This window comes from Psammomys obesus, unplaced genomic scaffold (assembly GCF_907164565.1).
Source record: "Psammomys obesus unplaced genomic scaffold, mPsaObe1.curated_primary_1811, whole genome shotgun sequence".
NCBI lineage: Eukaryota > Metazoa > Chordata > Mammalia > Rodentia > Muridae > Psammomys > Psammomys obesus.
Genome location: NW_026585691.1, coordinates 10,911,527 through 10,935,258, shown reverse-complemented (window position 1 = coordinate 10,935,258; position 23,732 = coordinate 10,911,527). Strand labels below are relative to the sequence as shown.

At 39.8% G+C, this 23,732-nt stretch overlaps 1 protein-coding gene across 1 annotated transcript in view; it reads right to left on the bottom strand.

Moving 5' to 3' along the window:
* Positions 1-23,732, bottom strand: part of Wdr72 (WD repeat domain 72) — a 171,803-nt gene that overhangs the window by 74,610 nt on the left and 73,461 nt on the right. The window lies entirely within an intron of this gene.

The window sequence follows — 23,732 nt, the reverse complement described above, 5'->3', positions numbered from 1 at the left end:
ATCTATCTATCTATCTATCTATCTATCTATCTATCTATCTATCTATCTATATCATCTATCATCTATTTATCATTTATTATCATCCACCTACCTATTTATCTATCATCATTATCATCTATTATCATCTATCAATCTATCATCTACCTATCTCTATCTATCATCTATCTATCTATCTATCTATCTATCTATCTATCTATCTACCTACCTACTTACCATCTATCTATCTACCTACCTATCTGTCTTCTCTGAATTTATAATAAACAATAAAAGGGAAAGTAACACTGTAGGAAAATCAACAAGCTTCCCCCATTTGGATTCCAAGGCAGAGCGTGCCTTGATTGTCAGGACTGCTCACTAGAGCTGAAGGTCTCAGGTTTATGACTCCTTTGATTCCACACTAGTCTTACCTTCACATGTATCCACAAGTGGCCTACTCAGAGTCATTGAAAAATATCTATGTTGTAGCTATAAAATTCAGCAAAACTGCAAATCAGTGAACATGGGAAAGCATATAATATCTCATTCATGTAAACGTCAGTAATATGCAAGTTCAATGGTCTCAAGTTCAGAAAGCATGTTGAAAATTATACTTTGTGAATCTTCCTTTTATAAAAAACTGTTCTTTTCTCAGAGAAAATAACAATAATTACCTACAAGTTTCATAACTTTTAAAATTTAATCAATTCTTAGTGTTTGCTCTTGGATTTGACCTGCAAATCCATAGGCAAATGAATTCGTAGCCTATGAATTTCCCCCTGCTCACTGGTCTAATTACTTGGGACATCGATCAATGTATTTATCACTGGATACAAAATTATGTAATAACACTAAAAAACAAGGGCAGCGTGTAATCCAATAGATCACCTTACTGTGCTCTCCCTTTTGACCTTGTCAGCTCTACTATAAATCAGAAAACCCATGTCGGGTTCCAAGACAAGCTTCTCACTTACTTAGACTATGATTAACCCCTTTTAATAGTTGTTGATAATTGTTCAAACTGACATCTATCTTTATCTGATAGCCATGTGCTGACCTTCACAGTGTTGTGTGTCTTTTTGCCTTTATTTTTGTTGCCTCTCTCTCTCTCTCTCTCTCAGTTTCTTAATGGTGATATTCTTCGTAAAGAATCAACTTTTAACTTTGTTTAGCTTCTCAGTGGAATAATGTTTTTCTTGAAAGACAGTTTTGCTGAGCACACAGTTCCAGGCTGTCTCACGGCATTTTGAAGGCATTATTCTGCAGACTCTGGCTTCCTTTCTTGTAGTGGAGAACTCAGCTGCTGGTCTAACTGTCATTCTATCTGTCTCTCTCTCTCTCCCTTTTTAAAGGTGCATCTGTCATTAATATTTTGATGTGTATTTTTTTCAAATCCCAGTTCATTATTTCCCAATCATATTTTAAGGCTATATTCTTGCTTTTTTTCCCCTTAATCATGCTTATTTTATATGTTACTTTGCTTTTCAATTTTGTCTATGATTTCCTGGTTCTTTCTTTGCATGAACTTGACTGCATGTGATTGTTTGTATGAGATACTGTCAGGAGGGTCCCTGAGGCACAGGGTGAGGTTACATTCTTCAAGAGAAAACTTTAGTTTGTGACTGCCTCACAGTCTGGCTAGTCACCCACAGGACACCTTTAAAGTACAATGCTTAGTTTAAATGCTTTCGTCCTGTGCAGGTACTATGAATTGCACGGAGCAGTCAATTCTCCGCCAAAATGATTTCCCCCATTCATCTAAGGTGGAGACGAGTTAAAGGCACAGAGCTGCATTTTCTCATTTATTTGTGGAACATATCCCCAGGCTTGGTCTATATTCTCACTGTGTGTGCAGTTCCTCCGGAGTGATGGACTAGGGCTGTTAGCAACATCTCATCACAGCTGGATTGGTTCATTCTCCTCAGTCACCTGTGGAGCGGTTAAAATTAACCTACATTCCCAGGGACAAGGCCACAATTTCAGCTTTCTTCATCATCTACTAGAACGGAATTCTCATCTTGATTTTTAGCATATCAGGAGTTCTTTCAATGTCTTGTTAATTCAGATAAGAGTTACCTCCCCCTGAGGGGAGAGCAGCCTTATTAGGCCACAGAAGATGACAATGCAGCCACTCCTGATGTGATCTGATAAACTAAGATCAGAAGGAAGGAGAGGAGGACCTCCCCTATCAGTGGACTTGGGGAGGAGCATGTGTGAAGAAGGGGGAAGGGGGTGGGATCAGGAGGGGAGGAAGGAGGGCTTATGGGGGGATACAAAGTGAATAAAGTGTAATTAATAAAAAAATAAAAATAAAAAAATAAAATAAAAATACTTTATATTTTTTGAGACTCTATTAGTAGGGCCGATGTCTAGCTTACAAACAAACAGAAATTGGGTTTGTGAGAGCAATACTTTAAAAATCATTTTTCATAGAGAAAATGAGCATCTTCACATGCCACAGAACTGATATCCAGAGTCTGGTACATGGAAAATGGGTGTCATATGTTAAAGTCTTAAAAAATGTTATATGCCATGTAATATTAAAACTATTCAGAACTAATTTACCCCACAATTTCAAAGATGCATAAAGTCACATAAAAGCAGTGCACAGCACAGATTTTTTTTTTTTTATGTCCATAAGCTGCACAATAAACAGCCTATGGCACAATGTATCTAAATAAATCAGGTGTGTAGTCCTAAGGGACTGTCACATGGCTGTTAAAGCAAGGATAGACCAAACGTATGATGTCACAGCAAGAGATCTGCAGCCACTGCTGATGTTGATGATCGGGCTTTTAAAAATATAATACCAATTATGAAGTTGTGGATGTATTACTGTTTTCCTTTACCTGTTTTTAAATGTCTACAGAATTCTATGATACTAGCAATAAATTCTTTTTAAACAGCCATCGATGTTGTAAAAAAAAATAATAATAATGCTAATTGATAAGGCATTAACATGCCCTGACTTGAGCTTATGAGTCCTTGAAAGGTCATGGGACAAGGCTTGGATACTGAGCTTATTGCACCGTTTGGAGAACCCTGCAGCAGCTGAATTGAGATTACTGTTAGTGTTCACTGAAATGGGATATTGAGACTCTGACCCTCAGTTCTCTTATCACCTTTTTCCCTGGCTTCTAGAAGCAGAAGTTTGCTCTACCTTATGCCACACTCCAAGCCCCCACAACGGTATTTTACCAAAGGCCTGAAATCAACAGGGCCAGCTGACCTTGGACTGGAACATCTGAGACCAGCCAACAAAATACGCCTTCCCTCCTTACATCTGTGTGTCTCGGGTATTTTGTCATATAAAGGAAAGCAGGTTAACTCAACAGTCACTCCCCCACACACCCCTCAAAAAAAAACCCTGAATAGAAGTGTAAGAACAAAACTTAAAGGACAGATAAGCAAAGGCTAAGAGTTTAGAGAACTACAAAAATTTGTAAATTATTCCTTCCTCAGGGCATAAAAATGAACAAAGTTTATTAAAGTATCATAGGACACAAACCTTAAACTATTTATCTTCACACATACACACACCAGGACACACAAATAACTACCTTCTCACCCTCTTCCCACTCCTACAAACAAAAATAAAAGTTAACTTAAAACACAATGAACAGCAAATAAAGCCAGAAGACTATTACTCCTATGACTGCTAAGTGGGCTGTTATTCTTGGTGACTTAAAATCCAGCCATTAAGTCTTGTTCTGACATTCCCTTAAGCCCATGTCTAACTTCCACCTGACCAGGGAAATTCACTTAAGAAACTGTCTCCTAAGTGTGAAACAAATGTCTCCAAAACGCCTGAGCATTTAAGCCCCTAATTACAGTTCAGTCAACAGTCACTCTGCAGAGATTGCCCGGAGCCTATTGGCCCCTGAGCACTCCAAGGCTCACTCAGGTAGTCCTCACTCCTGCCTCTGTTACTTTTAAAACAATATTTCCCTCTGAAAATTTTCAGATCGTGAATTTGAAATAGAGAAGGCAAAAGGTTTTGATTAAGCACCTAAAAAATTTTAATGTATTCTTGGTTCTTTTAAGAATTCTTTGAGGAAAAAAAATAATCTCAGGATGAGAGGCAAAGGTGTCTTTAAAGTGGAGTGGAAACTGTTAGACGGTTCTGGCAAGACTACCCCGTAACACACTTGGCGAATGTGGGTGTTTAGCCGTAATTATTCGGCCATCGTTTCATTGCCTCTATCAGAAAAACAGGAAATGTGTTTGGCTGGGTTTCAGTGAGATATATTTAATAACTCCCTGAGTTTCATTTCTGCCGCTGGAGTAAAAACTTTGATAAAAAGCAGCTTAGAGAAAAAAGGGGTGTGCATCTGCTTCCAGGTCCAAGTCACAGTGGACAAGTCACGGTAGACAGTTCACACGGCCAGTCACACCGCATCCACCGATAAGGGCATGCTCGCTTACTTGTGCTCAGCTAGATTTCCCACTCTTACACAGTTTGGAATCCCCTGCCTAGGGAAAGTGTCACTCATAGTGACCCGGGTCTATCCAAGGCAACTAACTTGAGACAATATACGTCCACAGACAAAAGCAATGCAGACAGGTCCTCCCGAGACTCTACCCAGGTGATTCTAGAACAGTGACTGTCGAACTTCCTAATGCTGCAGTTCCTGGTGTTGCAGTGATCACCAACCGCAAAGTTACTTTGTTTCTACTCCATAACTGTAATTTTGCCACTGTTGTGAAACAGAATGTAAATATTCCATATGCAAGATATCTGACATGGGGGTGTCAAGCTGGTCAGCAAACTGTCATACTATTTATGGTATTTTGTGACTTAAATGACAATCAGTATACAGTTCTGTCATTTTGCTATATCTTTATCAACTGTAAGAACCCCTTTATGAATATGATAATCCACTGGCGATCTTACTAAGAAATTCCCAGTTTGTCATTAAGCTTTTAAATTACTCCACAGGTTCTGTTTTATATTTATAATGGTTTTAAACATAAAAACAATCACCTTAATGTACCTCTTTGATATTTTGGCACTCTCAAGCCTTTTATAGAATAATTACTAAAACTATTATTACATTTTATACTTTTCTAGAACTAGGTGTGGAAAACCTATAGGATCCTGAGTATATTTTGTAAGAGGTAGGTATGACTTTTATAGCTGATATGAAATAAAAAATGAATTATACAAAAGCCACTTCTGAGGTTTTCTCTCTTGATATTTAAGTTCCATCTTTTTCAAAGAACAGGTTGTGATTTATTTATTGGGCTCTTTTTAAACTTTATTTTTTCTCTCTAGTTATCTGTTCCTGAGAGAGCATAAACCCCATAGCTTTGTTATACAGGGCGTGTATTAGCACAGATAGATAGGGAGAGAGACAGAAGGGCTCTCGTCCACTATACTCCTATGTTTGCGTTCTTTTCAGCTTATTTCCTGTATTTATCTTTTCTAAAATTTTATAAGGCAATTCTTACATTCGAAAATCCAACCGGTGAAAACTTTGCAATTTCTCAATATTAAATACACTGAGCAAAGGCTCAGTGGCTAAGAGCCCTGGCTGCCTTTCCAGAGATTGTAGGATTTAGTTCCCAGCATATACATTAGAGCTTACACTGTTTGTACCTCCAGTTCCAGTGGGCCTGATGCCCTTCTGCCTCTGCAGGCACTGCATGCACGTGACACATGTATGCACATATATTCATACATACATACATGCAGGCAAACACTCATACACATAAATAAATATAGATCTTTAAAATAAATAAGGAAATGTATGTACCTGTGAGTATAAACATCTTTAAAATACTGTGTTTTCCCTCTGGGATTCCACATTTTCATTAAATAAATAGCCTTTCTATTTTTAGCAGTATTTTAAATATAGTTTTGTGTGGGCCCCTTACATGCTTATCTATTACATTTTTATGTTTTTTATATTTTCAGCTATTTATAATTGAATTATATATTTTCAAATTGGCAATGTTTTCATAAGAGTTTTGTTTTTATCCAACTACCTTGCTAACCATTTTTGCATTACTTTTTAATTCATTAGTCATTTAGCAAGATGCCCACCATTTAAATATTTGAATAAAGTTACCTTGTTTCTTTCTCTGCATTTGGTTCTTTTTATTAAATATTGGTATTTGCTAAAATTTATATAAAAAGTCTAAATAATGGTAAAATAGTAAATTGGTGTTATTTTAATTGGGGCTAATAATTACTGCTTTAAAATAATTTGATTCACCTACTGCAACTACAGCAGATGACTTGGGAGGTATTTTTTACTGTTCTGGAAGTTCCATTCACCTTTAATTATTAATTAGATGCTGATTTGCAGTCATATCAGGCAAAAGAAATAATACTGAATTCTAAATAAGTACTCAGTATCAAAATAACAGTATAAACTCGTAATGACTAGTTTATAAATCTTTTTTTAATCTAAAAATTTACTGATCAGAACCAGTATTTGTAACTGTCTGGATTCCACATGAAAAGAAACAAACATCCCAATACTCTTACAAATTTCTGTCTTGTACTCTGAAAAGCATCATGTCCACAGCCCAGCAGCATAGGTGAGCCCAATGCTGTGGTCTAAAGAGCTAGCAAGGTCTTGTTGTTGCTTCCCCCACCCCCGCCCCTCCATAAATGTCAGGGTCCTCTCTACTCTGTCAAGCACTCGCTCCTAAAATTCAGCCTTGGTCCATTAGTGATGTATGAAAACCAATACTGCTACACTGTATTTTGGAAAGTCTTAAATAACATAGAAACCATCCCTGAAAAGTCAACTTAATGTACATGTTACTGACATGATATCCAGGAATAGGAAAGCCTATTGCACACCCCCCTCCTCAAATACATCAAGGCATTAACTGATTTAATACACATAAGCACATAAAAATTTCATGGCAAGTACAGTTCAAATGCTGTTTTACCTAGGTGAGCCTTGTCTCGGAAGGCGCTTTACCACTGGGATCTGCCTGGTTCTGGGAACTCAGCTACCTCCCTTAAAACATACATTTCCAGTAGCTGCTGAGGGGCCTCGTATTGGCTCCCCTCTCTCCTCCCTCCTTCTAAGGCTAATCATTTCGCTGACATGAGGGAAGCGCCTGGCGATCACGTACCCACTCTGCAGGCTTCAGTGCCTTTTTATCAGACTCTAAGCTGTACAATGCAAATTAGGAGGAATTTACAAAAGAAATTAACGTTTATCCAAAGTTAAAGCAATCGCATGCAATTTTCACTTTGGAATTATGTGTTCTAAATAGGTAGATTTGATACAGATATTGGTTGTACAGTGTGTTAGTTTATGAAGATTAGTGACACAGGGCATGATGGGTGCCCGGCCTTCATTTCAATAGCAAATCAATGAATACATTGCTTAATGAATTCATGTACTAGTAACAGCCGAAAGTTTACCAACCAGACTTTTACTAAGCAAGTCAAGCAATTGCTCACGAGGCATAGGCAGGCTATGTGAGATTTTCATGCATCTTTCCTCACAAAGATGATGCAATTCGCCTAGAAACTTCAGGGTCCACTCGTTTCCAAAGCTTACAGTGTCACACTCTCTAAACTTGATGGAACTTAGCTGGGGCACACTTCCTAGCAAACTTTTCCTGGCATGACCCAGGCAAGGCAGAAAACCTGGCACACCTGTACATTCCTGCTGGTGGAAAATGACTTACTCTGGGTATTTCTGGCTTTGGCCCCATGTAGGTCTACCTTCAAAATAACAGTATTTGTATGGCTAGTTCTATGTCAACTTGACAAGAGCTAGAATTATCTGTATGGAGGAAGCCTCAGTTGAGAAGATACTTCCCGAAGACCAGGCCAGATGCAAGCATTTTCTTAATTGGTCATTGATTGGGGAGGGCCCAGCCTGTTGTGGGCAGTGCCATTCCTGGGCAGATGCCCCTGTGTTCTGTAAGAAGGCGGGCTGAGCAAGCCAGGAGGAGCAAGGTAGTAAACGGCACTCTTCCATGGCCTCTGTTATCAGCTCCTGCTCCCAGGTTTCTGCCCCGCTTTGAGTTTCTGTCCCGACTTTCTTCAGTGATAGACTACAATGTGGGGGTGCCAGTCAAATAAACCCTTTCCTTCCCAACTTGCTTTTATCATAGTGTTTCACCATAATAGTATTAAACCTAACTGGAGCAGTAGTGTTTGCTTAAGTTAAAACTGAATGTGTTTGTGTGTATGCATGTGTGTGTGCGAGCTCATATGTGTACAAGCATGTGTGTATTTGTGTGTATCTACAAAGAGAAAATATAATATCCTTTGCAACAATTCACCAATTTCACCAGGATCAAGCTTAATATATCAAAATTTAACTGCTATGTCGCTTCCATGGAGAATTACATAATAAAGAATTTAACTTAGCTAAGCAAACTAAATTTATCTACAAAGACTTTAACCTATAATATAGGATAAACCTACAAAAATCTGTACACCTAAAGAAGCTAAGGTAGAAGGAGGACCCTGGGTAAGATGAGCAATTCCCCTCAGAAAAGCAAATGGAATGGACATTGGAAGTAGGAGAAAACAAGAAACAGGACAGGAGCCTACCACAGAGGGCCTCTGAAAGACTCTACCCAGCATTGTATCAAAGCAGATACTGGGACTCATAAACAAACTTTGGGCAGAATGCAGGGAATCTTAGGAAAGAAGGGGGAGATAGTAAGACCTGGAGGGGACAGGAGCTCCACAAGGATAGCAACAGTACCAAAATATCTGGGCACAGGGGTCTTTTCTGAGACTGATACTCCAACCAATGGAGATAACCTAGAACCCCTGCACAGATACAGCCCATGGCAGCTCAGTATCCAAGTGGGTACCCTAGTAAGGGGAACAGGGGCTGTCTCTGACATGAACTCAGTAGCTAGCTCTTTGACCGCCTCCCCTTAATGGGGGAGCAGCCTTGCCAGGCACAGAGGAGGACAATGTAGCCAGTCCTAATGAGACCTGATAGGCTAGGGTCAGATGGAAGGGAAGGAGGCCCTCCACTATCTGTGGACTTGGAGAGGGGCATAGGAGGAGATAAAGAAGGGAAGGTGGGATTGATAGGGGAGCAGGGAGGGGGCTACAGCTGGGATACAAAGTGAATAAACTATAATTAATATAAAAATAAAAATTTAATTAAAATTGTTTATAAAAAGACAAAAAAAGACTTTAACCATTGAAAATGTTATAAACATTTATATACAGCCAGATCCTAGTTGTAAAATCAAAGTCAAGTTTAAGTTTTGGCTTTAATTCTAAGTGAGAAATTAATAGTGATTTGATATAATTATCCTAGGGATAAGTTTATGTTGTGATTTGAGAAAAACAGGGTATTGCCAGTCACGAAATGAAGTGATCCTTACTGCAAAGCAAGGGTTTGAGGCAGCTCCAAGTATTTATACTTTTTATGTACGTATGTCTGTGTCTGTCTATCTATCTATCTATCTATCTATCTATCTATCTATCTATCTATCTAAACTTGCTCTTAATAGTGATGCTATTTTACCACACGCAAACACAAGCTAAAAGTATAAAAAAGTGCACTTTGCACTTAGCATTGTGAATTTAAAGTAAGGTTTATTTTACCATATCTTTGCTAGCAATTTGGAAAGTGTCTTTGGTGTCCACTCTTGGTACAGTATCATTCAACTTAAGAAGAACTCATTATAGGGCTGGAGACATGGCTTAATGGTTAAGAGCACTTGCTGCTCTTGCAGCAGACCTGAGTTCAATTCCCAGCACCCACAAGACGGCTCACAACTGTCTGTAATTCCAGTTCTCTATAGGCACATACACGGTGCAAAGACACACATGTAGGCAAAATATTTGTATGCATAAATAAATAGATCTTAATAAAAGACATTTTGTCAGAGACAGCCCCTGTACCTCCTACTGGGGAACCTAGGGGGAGAAGAGGGAGAGTGGGGGGGACTGGGAGGAGATGAGGGAGGGGGCTGCGGCGGGGGATACAAAGTGAATAAATTGTAATAAGTAAATACATAAATAAAATTAAATTTTTAAAAAAGATTTCTATTTAAACCACAGTTAGTTTCACACATTGTTTTACAATTAATGTCCATGACTGACATTGTGATGCTTCAATTGAAGGAAAAGGTAAAGGCTATTGCTAGCATTCTGTCTGCAAGCCAAATACTTACAGAGCCTCCAGTGTAAGCAAAATAGGTATTTTATAATTCTATGTTTAATATTCTTGTAATTGAAATGCCACATGCAAAATTTCAGGCAGACTAAGTGATTTAGGGTAAGACCAACAGCAACTATCATTTTATCGTAAGTATTACTTGGGGTCTATTCAAATCAAATAGTTTACAGGATATGCTAATATTAAAATTATTTACTGTTGAGAAACTAAAAATAGTCAACATTATTTTACTTGTATAATTTATACATTTCAGTGGCATAATTTGATATATATGTTTCTATGTAGTATGTAATGATGAATTAAATTTTTTTAAAATGACATTTTTCTTAAAAAAAATTAGCTCTTCAAAAAAAGCTCATTTATATTTCTTTGGGAGAATTTTGTTTTTATTTTCAGAAACTGGTACCCTGTTTAAAGGGACTTTTAAAGGTAGATTACTAAATTCAAAAGGCCAGCAAAGGGTTTTGCTCTTCCTAAACCAAATTCACTTTAGCATTTATAGCCAATACGTTGATTTCACAGGACACCATAGCAGCTGGGGATACGCTGCTGATGAAAACCTCATTTTACAAAGATGAAAAATCCAGGAGCCAACCCTGGGCCAACAGCAATGAACACCATCAATGTGTCACTCAGACAATAAGGTGCAAATGAGAGTGTGTCAGCCATTCTTTGAGACTGTCGGAGCCCTAGGTTACTGGACGTAGTTGCCGGCAGTAAAATCATCTGGGTCCATCTGGTCAGGTGAAGGGTGGCCTGGCTGGCAAATAGTAGACAAAGGAGAAAGGCTTCATTCTGCCGCTGACGCACGGAGAGGCTTGGAGAACTGGGCTCGCAGCAGAGACAATATTATCAAGCTAATGGCGTGGGCAATCACCGGGCCACCGTGCAGCCCAGGTACCAGCAGGGTATCTATTTTCAGATAAGTGCTGGCGTACGTTTTTCCTTGCTCTCGCCACGGCAGGGGTAAGAGAACTCAGCACTCGAGACCCACTGCCTGGTAATAAATTACTATATTGGACACTTTTTGTTTTCTTTCGCCAGTGACTTCCGGTGTTGTCTCACTATCATTACCAATTAAAAGACAGCCTGCTTTAGCCAACTGTATCTCACTATGTATCAGCCCTGACGTTCCAATTGCCTTGGCACGTTCCTCAGGGTCAAGAGGCCCCTTTGACCTTTCTCTACTAAGTCTTCCTGACCACTCACTTATTTGCGGCAATCTCAGCTGAACAGATGGACACTTTCTGCGACACTATAAAGCTTAGAATATAAAGATAAATGAAATTGTGTCTCAGGCTTCAAACTGGTTTATGAGCCTGTTCTACAAAACCTCCAGTTTTAAAGTCTATAATCTCACCCCGGCTAATAGGAAAGATTGCTGGTTTCTTTTTATACTGTTGGCTTTATAATTTAAGTCTGAGAAGTGGAAGAATTCTGTAAGATGCTCAGTGGGTTGACTGTATTTCTAATTAATGTAACAGCTCATGTTGCTCCTCTGAACATAGAAGGAAAACTAATAACCAATCTCTTTATTGTGACTTTTTTACATACTCATGTGAGTTTACCACCATGGTTATTTGTATATTTTAAATTTGATAGTGTAGCCTTGGGTAGCCTATCGCATATTTTTCTTCACTTAAAGGCTATTTTCTTTAAATAAAATGAGTACGTTACTTATTGGTCAGATTGGACTACTTTTTAAAGTGAAATAGTGAGCCATTAATAATCACATTGGAACCACAGCCCGTGAGCCATGACTGTCTCAGCCAACCTGGATGGATTCCCACATGACCTCAGATGTGTGTAGGGCCATTAATTTAATTATGAAAAATAATGAATGTTTCTGTGTCACTCATAAAATGTGACTACTGGCGGTGAAGATGTCTTTGTGTGTAAAGTGCTTCTAACACAAACACAAAGACTTGAATGTGAAACCCCAGTAACATATAAAAACCAAGTGTAGTGGGAGGTGGGGAGCCATGAGACCAGGGGGGCTGGCTCAAATTAAGAGTGGGGTCGATAATTGACTAGGATCAGAAGGAAGGAAAAGAAGTCCTCCCCTATCAGTGGACTCAGGGAGCGGCATGCATGCAGAGGGTGGAGGAAGGGAGGGATGGGGAACGGGAGGAGGGAGAAGAAAAAAAAAAAGAGTGGGGTCGAGGCATGTCCAAACACCAGAAATCTTGTCCTGAGATCAGCAGGAGTAGGATGGCCTCCCAGTCCCCACACCTGGGCCTGAATGTCCCAGCAGAGAGAGGCAGAGCCCAGGAGCTTGCTGAGCAGTCAGTCCAACCAATGCCTAAGGAAACTCAGCCAATCTAGCCAAAACTTCAAGTCCAGTGATCCTGTCTCAAACAAACACACAACGGCAGAGAACAATACAAACACTCCATGTCTGCCTCGCATCACGGCATGCGTGTACACATGTACACACACATAAATAACTTAAAAAATTTAATACTAATTCTGTATGAATAGTTTTAATAACTGCAAAAATAGCTTTTTCTAAATTTTCAGGTTAATGGGTCCAGAGAGAAGGCTCAGAGTTAGAAGTACTGGCTGCTTTTGCTCTTGCAAAGGACATGGGTTCAATTCCCAGCACCCACATGGTCACTCATAACCGTCTGATTCCAGGAGATCTGACACCCTCTTCTGGCCTCTGAGAGACCAGGCACACACAGGCAAGACACCCATGCACATGAAAATAAATTAAACTTGCAGGTTGAAATTTTATTTCAGTCCTTAAGCATGTCAGATTTGTGTGGCTAATGAGAAATGAACCAAGGGCCCAATAAAAAGACTATTACTGAATAATTAAGAAATTTTATTTCTAAATTGTGTACTTCATGTCACTAGTTGCCCTATTGTGTGGTATCTCTAAAATAATACTTCAGTAGTCAACTAAACTTATTATCATAATTAAATACAGTCGCAGTAAATAAGGAATAATACATGTGTATATGTAATAGGTTTATTTTGATGTGTTTATTTTTTATTTATTTTTTGGTCAGCCTGGAGACTGAACCTAGCACTTTTTTTTAAAGATTTATTTATTATTTATACAACATTATGCCTGTACACCAGATCTTACTATAGATGGTTATGAGCCACCATGTGGTTGCTGGGAATTGAACTCAGGACCTTTTGGAAGAACAGCAAGTGCTCTTAACCTCTGAGCCATCTCTCCAGCTCCTGAACCTAGCACTTCATGCATGCTGTGGAAGTGCTCTATTACTGAGCTACATCCAACCCTCCATTTATAGTTTGGCAGAAGAGATTCAATGCTTTTCCAAAACCCTTGAAGATCAAGGTAAGGGAGTGTTAAGAAGAGGAAGATGAGAAACAGAGTTACCAAGAAGTCAGGTGGAATGTCCTGGTTCATGTCAGGAAATTAGCAGATTAAAGAAAAAATATCTGGGGACAAATCCACATCCCCCCAGAGAAAAACTCAAACACAAACAACAACCTACATGTCCTCACCTCTGGAATGAGAGGAAAGCCAAGAGCCAGCTCTCAGCCTTCAATATCTTAGAAAAAAAATTAAAAACCAAACAGCCGACACCCTTTTCTGAGGCAACACCTGTCTGGAAGGAAAGGCTGTAGGTTCTTGCAGATAGAATTTTAGAAATAAGTACGTGCCTGGCCCCTGGGATATCTTTACGTCTTTCTTAAAGTCCCCGGCTACCTGCTCCTGCTAGCTCCTTACTGATGAGCGAAGGGCAGGCTGGTGCTAGCAATAAACAAGAAATGAACTAGGGTTGTTTTAGCTAATGAGATTTGGGCTCTTATCCAATTTGGTATCAATAGAGGGATGAAAAGACAGACAGAAGACAGCAGAGAGGGATCGGGCGACAAATGCACAGCCGCAGGGCCTTTTATTCAATCAGCCCAGCACTGAAGAGCCGTCCTGGAAGTGGGAGAGCAGCGTGCTCAGGAACACACAAAGACAGACTGCTTAGCGCCTCCCTTAAAAGTTACTAGACAATCCAAAACCATTCTTCCCACAGCTGTTTGAATAAATGATTTACAACTCAACTTTGGTTTGTTCCGTAGTTTGTAATAAAATAAACAACACTGATAGAAAAAAAATATCAAACTGAAAAGCACATTTATTAAGGAGCTCATTCCTAAATGGCAACCTAGATAACTTGTCTCAGGCACTGTCCTTAAACAGTGCTTATTTATTTTTGAGCCTCTTACTCGGTATATAATTGTCAATTAAGATGACAAGTGTGTGTTGCTAAACTACTGAGAACTCAGCCTCAAGGGATGAAGACTAATTAAAAAGTAAGTGCGATGGGCATGCTGATGTGACTCGCTCCAAACCCTTTTGCTTCCAACCCTGACGCTTTAGTCAGTGGCATCACATTAACACTTTATAAATGCCATCCCAATAAGCTGATAATTGGCCAAACAATTAGGAGAGGTATAGGTCTAGAGGGGGGGAAAAAGTCAGCTGGAACTGGTGTCACACTGAATAGAACAAGGGACAACATTTTATTAAGGGATTCTTCTCTTTGGGGTGACACGTATTTAAATAAAGAAGTCCTGCTGAAGAGGTGACCCGGTTGCTAAAAGCAGGTACTACTTACTATTGCAGAGGACCTGGGTTCAGTCCCCAGCACCCACACCAGGCAGCTCACAACTGCTCATAACTCCAGTTCCAGATCTGATGCCCTCTTCTGATCTTCAGGGCATTGACACACGTGTGACATATATTCACATAGGCATGGCCACATATAAAATCCTTTTTCATATTTAGACAAAGAAGTTTTGGCCAAAATATTTATATGTTTGGAAGCTCTATTTCCATGTGGCTACCAGATGTCTTGATCGTTTCCATCCCTCGGAATAACTTGCTAAACTGAAATCAGTACAGAAAGTATCATTGACTAAAACAATATACAATATAAACCAAATAATACGAAATGTCTGAGGACAAGAGTCCTTTTTAAAAGATTCTGTAGGGGCTAGAGAGATGGCTCAGTGGTTAAGAACACTTGTTGCTCTTACAGAAAACCCACGTTCAATTCCTAGAACCCACATGGTGGCTCACAACTGTCTCTAACTCCGGTTCCAGAGGATCAGATGTTCTCTTCGGGCCTCTGATGGCACAGCACACACATGATGCACAGACAGACAGACAGACATGCAGGCAACACTCGTATACACAAAGTTAAGGGGAAGGGGCCTGTAGTGACATCTTACACTCTAGTAATTCACTGACAAGACTTTACAAACTGCGTTATAGAAGAAACAGAAGAAATAAGCCAACAAGCCAAATGAGAGCCCACCAACCAGTCTTCTAATTCAAATGCATGTATGCATCTTCATCCCCCATGTTGCTTGAATAGCAACCAATTTCTGAATTGTTTTTTTCGTAAGTTTAAACAGAAGCAGGGTATGACAACGAAGCCCAATCTTTCAAGATGGATGCCTCCACAGCCAGTGCACTGTGCCGATTTAGAGCCTAACTGAACGGTCAGAGCTAACGCCTGACATTCAAATCATCTTTACCCCCTCTTGCTGTGAATAAAGTTTTATTGAAACACAGGAGTCATCAAATGATGGTTTTTGCAGTTTAGATGCAAATTTGGGAGGTTGCCACAGAGGCAAACTAATTCATAAAGGCAAGAGCATTTAGCACCTTACCTTCAGGAAAAAAGTTCTCTAACCCCTGGCTTAAACTATATAAACAGGGGTTTTAAATGCACCCACCAATGTTTTGCTTTTTTTTTTTCTAACAAAGCAACATTAACAAGGTAAAGTAAGACATGAAGCCCCTTTGAAATAGGTAAGTAGTGTGTGAACATGATTTATGGTATTCTGAGTGACTCCTACATACAAATAATAAATATCACCACGATAAAAGCTGTATTCAGAAGTCCAGGTTCAGGAACTCTTACAACTCAGTAGCAAAGCCTTGAAAAATAAGATCCGAAACAATCTAAGGAATTCAACAGACACTTCTAAAAAGGAGATAGACCAGTGGCCAACAAGATGGGCACAAATGGTCACAAAAATGAAAATGATTAGTGCCAAGATCTCATACCTCACCCTTGTGAGGACATCATAAAACTAAAAGACATCAAGTCAAATATCAGTGAGAGTCTGTGGAAATGAATCCTAGCATACTGTAACTCAAAATCAAATGAAAACAATACCCAGGTTCCCCTGAGAATTACAACTGAATGCTGGACCACTGAGGGGGCACAGCAGATGAAGACACTTATTATCAACTAATCGAATCCCCAAAGTGGAGAGCTGGGATCATCATGGAAGGAGACAACCAACCCCCACAAGTTTTCCTCTGACCTCCACACATGCATTGTGGCGTGCACATGCAAACACACATACACACATACAAACAATAAATGTAAAAGCAAACAAACAAGCAAACAAACTAGGATTAATCCCACTTCTAGATACTGACGAAAACATTAAAGTCAATATTTCAAAGAGGCGTAAATGCCCAGTGCAGTGTTATCCACAATAACAGAGATAAGGAAAAAAAAAAAAAAAAAAAAAAAAAAAAAAAAAAAAAAAAAAAAAAAACCTAGAAGTCCATTGACAGATGAACGGATGAAGAAATACATATTAAATAGCTGTGATAAAATAATATTCAGCCCTAGAAGGAAAATCTGCAATGGATGACAAAAGAAAACAAACAATACAAAAACAACAAAAATTTCCCCAAAACAAAGACCCTTTGGACACAATGCTGAAGAAAAAAAGCCAAACACAGAACACTTCATGGTTTTGCTTATAAGAGACCCAAAATAGTCACAGAATCCAGGCAGGAAATCATGATCGTGAGGAGCTAGGGTGGACTAAGTTCTAAGTCAATGGAAGGAAAAGTGTTAGCCCAACAACATGAACACGCCCTAAGGTCCACTGCAAAGCATTTTGTCCAGATAGCATTACTCAGTAGAAATTAGTAATGAATACAATAAAAAGGCCAAGTCCAGATTCTAACACTACCCATTTTCCTGTTGAAAGGTAAGACAGCTTTTTATCATGACTCCTTAACTGCTGAGTCATCTCTCCAGCCCCCGGCCTTTTCTTCTTCAGTTATGGTCATGTCATGTCTTCTCCTTACACATGTAAGCTACATGAGTCCATGCTCTTGAAATCCCTAGTGTCCAGGGTAGGGGGCACACAGTAGGTGTTCAAGGAGTATCTGAAGAATGAATTTTCTGCCTTACTTAACTCACTACTGAAAGGGTTAGACTAACTTTGTAACCTATATGTCTTCTAAAGCCTATAGTTTTGAGTTTTAGGTCCAGGTTAAGCTAAAGCCTCTTAGTATCTTTTCAGAGAATGGAGGAATGTGACCCTATCTGTGAGGACAGATATAAAAAAAGCAAGCAAGCAATGACCTTCACTCACCAAAAAGAATGACCAGACCCTTGTCTTCAAGATAGTGTTTCTTAGCAACCCACCCAGACGGCCTCAATCCTTCTTCTGAGTAGCTCCTGACCTCCAACCAAAAGCCAGCCCTAATCTTCAAGGATGAGCTAACCACCCCCACCTTCAATTGCAGCTGCATCCACACTTGGCAGGACTGGCCAAGCTTGAGCACCTAAGACTAACCAATTATCTTACTTTATAGCTTCCTCATCCAATCCTAAATTGCCAAAACTGCAACTTCAAATTTCCCGCAATTTTTCTTTTAAAAACCTAAAGCCTTTGTCTCCCAGGGCCACTCTTTGCTGACCGGCAGGGGTGACCCCATTGCGCAATGGTTAATAAACCTCTTGCTTTTGCAACGAGTCGTGGTCTGGGGGAGTTTCTGGGAAGGGCACGATCTTGAACTCCTGAGCTGTGAGACCCCAGGTCTTACACTACAAAACAACACATACACCAAGGAGCTCAAGGCCTACTTGGGAAAGTAGTATAAATACTTAACGTTGGTACTTCAAAAGCGAACTGGCATGTGCTTATTGACAGGTAGAGCTTGAGGAGGCTGAGAGGACACCTGGAGCAAATGGCCTTTGCCAAGAAGAGGCATAGAAGGACTAGAATCGGCAGTGTCAGCATGTGGAAGTACATCAGCCTCCTGAAGATGACTGAGCAGCCTCACACCTCAGACCCCAATGGGGTATTAACGCTTGCAATCTCCTGAGGCTCTGCACAGATCCCACCCGAAGAGAAATCTGTGCCTGTTTAAAGCGGGATATGATGGAGTGTTGCCACCTCCTCTCCTGTCCTCTGATGAGAGGGGCACTAAGCAGTTTCCAAATCAACTACCAAAGCAAGAAGCTGCTGCTTGAGGGCTGCAGACTCATCCCGGGTTCCTGCAGTTGGGGAAGGAAGCATAAATAAACCTTCTTCATATTTATCATACATCCATCTCTAAACGTTATTGCAAACCTGTTGATCAGATGGCTGATAGCTTTGGGGGTTTTATATTAAGGGGTGGACTTGAAAAGCAATTATCCCAGGGAAGAAGAGGACTCGTGATATACAGTATAATCCTCGGGCTATGTCTGAGTGATTATTTTAGATAACTTTGTGACTAGGAGAAATGAGCCTGAGATTGACAGACAGGTAAATGGAGGCAATGCCATACAATGTTTCCTGGTGAACAAAGCCATTTTAACCATGTCACCCTTTGTCTGCCTGAGTCCTATAAGGGATCTGCTATTTGCATCTTACCTAAAATAAACCATTGAGTCCCTGTGTGCCAAATTCCATCCTGGGCTTTCATTACCATTATTGAACAATCTTTTAAAGTTTATTAAGTTGCTCTCATTATGCTTCATGGTGTTTCTATGACTGTGTTACCCACTTATTGTATGGTATTTTTAGAGACTGATGTACTAAGCATCTGAATCCTTTCTAATTGCTCATTAGAGAGGTAGAGGTGGATTTTAAACTATTGCAGTTTTTACAAAGTTGGCACAGTGAGTGGTGCACACCTCTAATCCCAGAATTTGGGAGGCAGAAGCAGGTCTATGGACTGTGTTTCAGGGTAGCCAGCACTCCTTAGTGAGGGCCCTATCTCAAAACAAAACCCTGGTTGCAAATGGAATTATAATAATAGTAAGGTAATACAGTGCTCTAAAACACAAAGACCTAGTCTCATAATTAAGGGATATATGGACTATGAGGCAAACGCCAATGTATCCAGCTGCAGGCTCAGTACCTGGCCTGTAGGAAGGTCTTTGCATTGTCAAAGCACACACTTACAGCTATTCATTGCATGTTCTGTCTCTGGTTACAACTGGGATCTTGACTAAGACAGAAGGGTAGGTTATGTAAGTCAGGGCAAAACTAATGGTAATAAATGGAATTGTCATAAACACATGGAAAACTAGACTTTTTTTTTTTTTTTTTTTGCTACCATCAAAGTAGTCACATCATTCAACATGCCAGAAATTAAGGTAAAGTGTGTCCTAAGAGTTATATAAGATAATCCTTAGTTTATACAAAAATCAAAATCACAAAGAGGGGCAAAACATACTGTGGGGTTCTAAAAACAATTTTTCTTTTTTAAAGAGCAGGCCAATCATTTCATGTCAGAGACAGTCCCTGTTCCTATAACAATGGAACCCACTTGGATACTGAACTGCCATGGGCTACATCTGTGCAGGGGTCTTAGGTTATCTCCATGCATAGTCCTTGGTTGGAGTATCAGTCTCAGGAAAGACACCTGTGCTCAGATTTTTTGGTTCTGTTGCTCTCCTTGTGGAGTTCCTGTCCTCTCCAGATCTTACTGTTTCCCACTTCTTTCCTAAGATTCCCTGCACTCTGCCCAAAGGTTGCCCATTGGCCTGCTCTTTAATTACCTCCCCCTGAGGGGGAAGCAGCATTACCAGGCCACAGAAGAAGACAATGCAGCCACTCCTAATGAGACCTAATTGACTAGGATCAGAAGGAAGGAAAAGAAGTCCTCCCCTATCAGTGGACTTGGGGAGGGGCATGCAGGCAGAGGGTGAAGGAAGGGAGGGATTGGGACGAGAGGAGGAAGGGAACCACGGGGGGGGGGGATACAAAGTGAGTAAAGTGTAATTAATAAAGAAAAATAAAATAAAATAAAATAAAATAAAATAAAATAAATTTTTTATTTTATTTTATTTATTTTATTTATTTAATTTCTGAATCAACAGAAAAAAATAAAAACAATTTGTTTTTGATCATCTATAATCTTGACTCTGAGCTGAAGAAAAACTCGGTCTCTGGTGGTTAAAAATGTTTAGCTGACAATCCCACAATACATAAACTCTATGGACCTTCTAGCCCCAGGTGAGCATTTAGATGTGGGCCCTTGTATCTACCAAGGATAAATATTCTCACTCAAGTCTCCGGATGGTCTCATAGAAAGCCAGGACCTGAGTTCTTCTCTCTGTATTCCACACACAGCCACATGGTCAATGGCAGGATGTAGGGATTATAAAACTGAGTTTGGTGAAAGGGCCAGACAAAGGAAAACAAAATATTTGCTACCAAACACAAACCGGATCCAACTTTTGAATAACGACAAGAGACCTCTAAGGAGGTATAGAAGAAGGTACAGAGGTGAATGGGCTTTGTAGCTCATAAGCTTTGGGAACAGCTTTTGAAAAAGCATGTCTTAAACAATGGGAAGGTTGGAGGCCTACCACCATCCACGAAACACACAGCATTCAGATCTGTTTATGTATAAAACTATGTATACAGGAAAAGAAAGACCTGCTGCCCACAACGGTATCTTAGGAACATTTAATATCCATAAGGGATACTGACAATTGGGGGAAAAGGTTCTGCGGGCAGTTTGCGTTCAGGATGAAGATGGTTGTTTTCAGAGAAGCTAACTAATCTGTCACTTCACAAAAATTGTAGGCACTTCCAGGATGCTGCCGTAAAAATTCAATCCTGAAAAAGCAGTTAGGACTACCAGCTGCCTCTGTGTTCTAACAAAACACATTTGGACTCTTGGCTTCAAGAAACAAAGCCAATGCTTTAATACATTTTGGTTTAATAGCCCAGAGGAAATATTCCATGAGAATAAATGCTTTTGTCCCAAGAACTGCTTCCTGTAACATTTTTGCATTTTCTGCTCTTAGAGACATCAGCATAAGTCACTGATGCCAGCACTGGCCTGCTGTGTTTCCTTAAACAGGCCCAGAGGATGCCCTCAGTCAAAAAGTGACAAGGCCAGCTTTCAAAAGGAGGGAATTCATTCTCCCTTCCTTTCCTGTTCTGAAGTTTTTGAGTTAACCCAACATCTGAATTTCTATAATTTCCCCTTTTTGTTCTCAAGGCTAGTATCCAGTGTACTAGTAATAAATATAACATACAAAGAGAATATTCCCAATGGAAGACAAGGATTTTTATTTCAAGAAACTTAACCTCCAGAAACAAGTTGCTCAAACAGGATAAATCTGACCTCTTGGGGGAGGGTGGGTTACTTTAGAAGATATTGGTTTTATCAGTGAGGTTGCTAGCAAGGGAGGACCAAACCTTGAAAAGCCATGGGGTTTTGTTTGTTTTAAGAAAAAAAAAGTTAGAACTGAATATAAAAGGAAGGAAAGAAACTAAAAAACAAGAGAAAAAAAAATGTCCCTAAGCTGTCATAGACATGATCATGATCTTAGCAGTCTAAAGACCTATCAAATTATTCATGTCAATAAAGACAAGTTTTAAAAACATGTAATAAAGCATGTTGATGATATTTCTTGATTAAGTTAAGCACAACATGAGGTGCCAGGTTCACTTAATTCTTCTCAGTGTTTCTGTGCTGCCTTGATTCCTCAGCCACCCCTCCCACTCCCAAGCCCACACATGTAAGTTAACTGATAAGTATAGATAGAATTTAGTTCCAGAATGTTTTAAGGACCCCAGAGCTTCACATCCCCACCAGGGCTGATGGGATACTGTGCGGGGAAGGGTCATGCCATAGATCCAGGCTACATGGAGCATTGGAGAGGTGGTATGAACATTTATTCATTGAAAAATCTTCCACGCGAATTAACAAAAGAGATAACAGTCACAGGAATCAAAGCTGAGCAAAGCCCTTCTCTGGGAGAAATCAGGATTGCCTATCAGCAATTATAAAAACAATAACGTTGACCTTGAGTCACCCTTGAAGGCCTTTGTCCACAATTGGACCATCAGCTTTCTGAATTTTCAGTGGCTATTTCAGCCAAAGACTCAGTAAAGGCAGAGATGACCAGTAATAGGACAACAGCTGTTTCAACCGACCCCAGTGAAAAGGCATTTGAGAAAGGACACATCACGCTGGCATTTTCTATGTTAGAAATGACAGCTCTTCCAGATTCCACACAACACACCTTAGATGAAGACTTACGACATCTCAGGGAAATACCAATAAAAATCCAAAAGCACAGACAGTCAAAGCAAGAAATAATTTAAACAAATTATATCTGCAATCCTGGAAGATCAATAGTCAGTAAAGGGTTTTATAACTTGAAATGTTTTATGATTCCAGATTTTACCCTGAGACTTTTCCCCCCTCATCTCGAGGACGCAATTTTACTTTCTCTGCTGTATAGTAAACATAATGTCTAGTAATAAGAGAGACACCCGATCAAAGAGGAAATAACAGAGAGACCCAATCAAAGAGGAGGAGAGGGGTCCTTGTGTGGAGTTATTGGAATTAAGAGATTCAATAGCTATTACTGCCAGTCAGGTATCATAGCAACCTTGTATGCTTAAAAAAGAAAAAAGAAAAAAAAAGGAAGGGAGGAAGGAAGGAAGGAAGGAAGGAAGGAAGGAAGGAAGGAAGGAAGGAAGGAAGGCGAAAGCGAATAGAAAAGTTCCAAAACCTAGTCCGCACACCCTCAGGCTGCTTTTGGAACACAGCGCTGTCAACATCTGTTGGTGTTGCCATGGGCACAGCCACAAAAGGTCCTGCCATCCATAAAATAAAATAGAATAAAATAAAAACCCACACACAGAGAAGGGAGGGAATGCAGAATATCGGCAAAAAAATAAAAAATAAAAATAAAAAAATCAAGAAGTCATGGGTCTGGCTCTGTAATATCACCTACAATTCTGTTTTTACACCAATGCTTCTCTACAGAGCACAGAGACTCCAGATTTCAGATTCAACTGCCCTGTCGTTGTGAATCAACAGGAACCAGGGTGTGGAAATCGTATCCTAAAACTCTTCTTCGGTACTGCTCGCGGCAAGTCTTCACTGGAAACTCAAAGTGGACTGCATTTAAAACAGTATTTAAGCTTCCACCTCTCCACCCCCAGTAGCTGTTGATTGGCCCACAGAAGAGAAAAGAACAGATTCCTAGGAGCAAGAAGCTGATATTGATTTTTTTTTTTCAGCAGTGAGTCTCCGTTCTGTGTGGCTGCTGTCAAAGGCAATCTCTAACAGCTGGAGTCAAATTGTACTATTTAGAGAAAGAGCCCTTGTCAAGTGGACCGTAAGTCCCCCAACAATACGCTATTCAAATGGCACTTTGCCACACAAATTGCTGACTGGATGAATAACCTGTGGCAGTGACTGAGGCCAGTATCAAAGTTTCATTTTGATGAGAGGTTTTACGTTCGCACGTTAAGGCAGGCTTCCTTTGAAGCACGACGAGGTTATGTAGCTGGGGCCTCGGAATGCTGCGAATCATTAAAATCTGTCTAAATACAACAAGGGGCCTCGACAACATT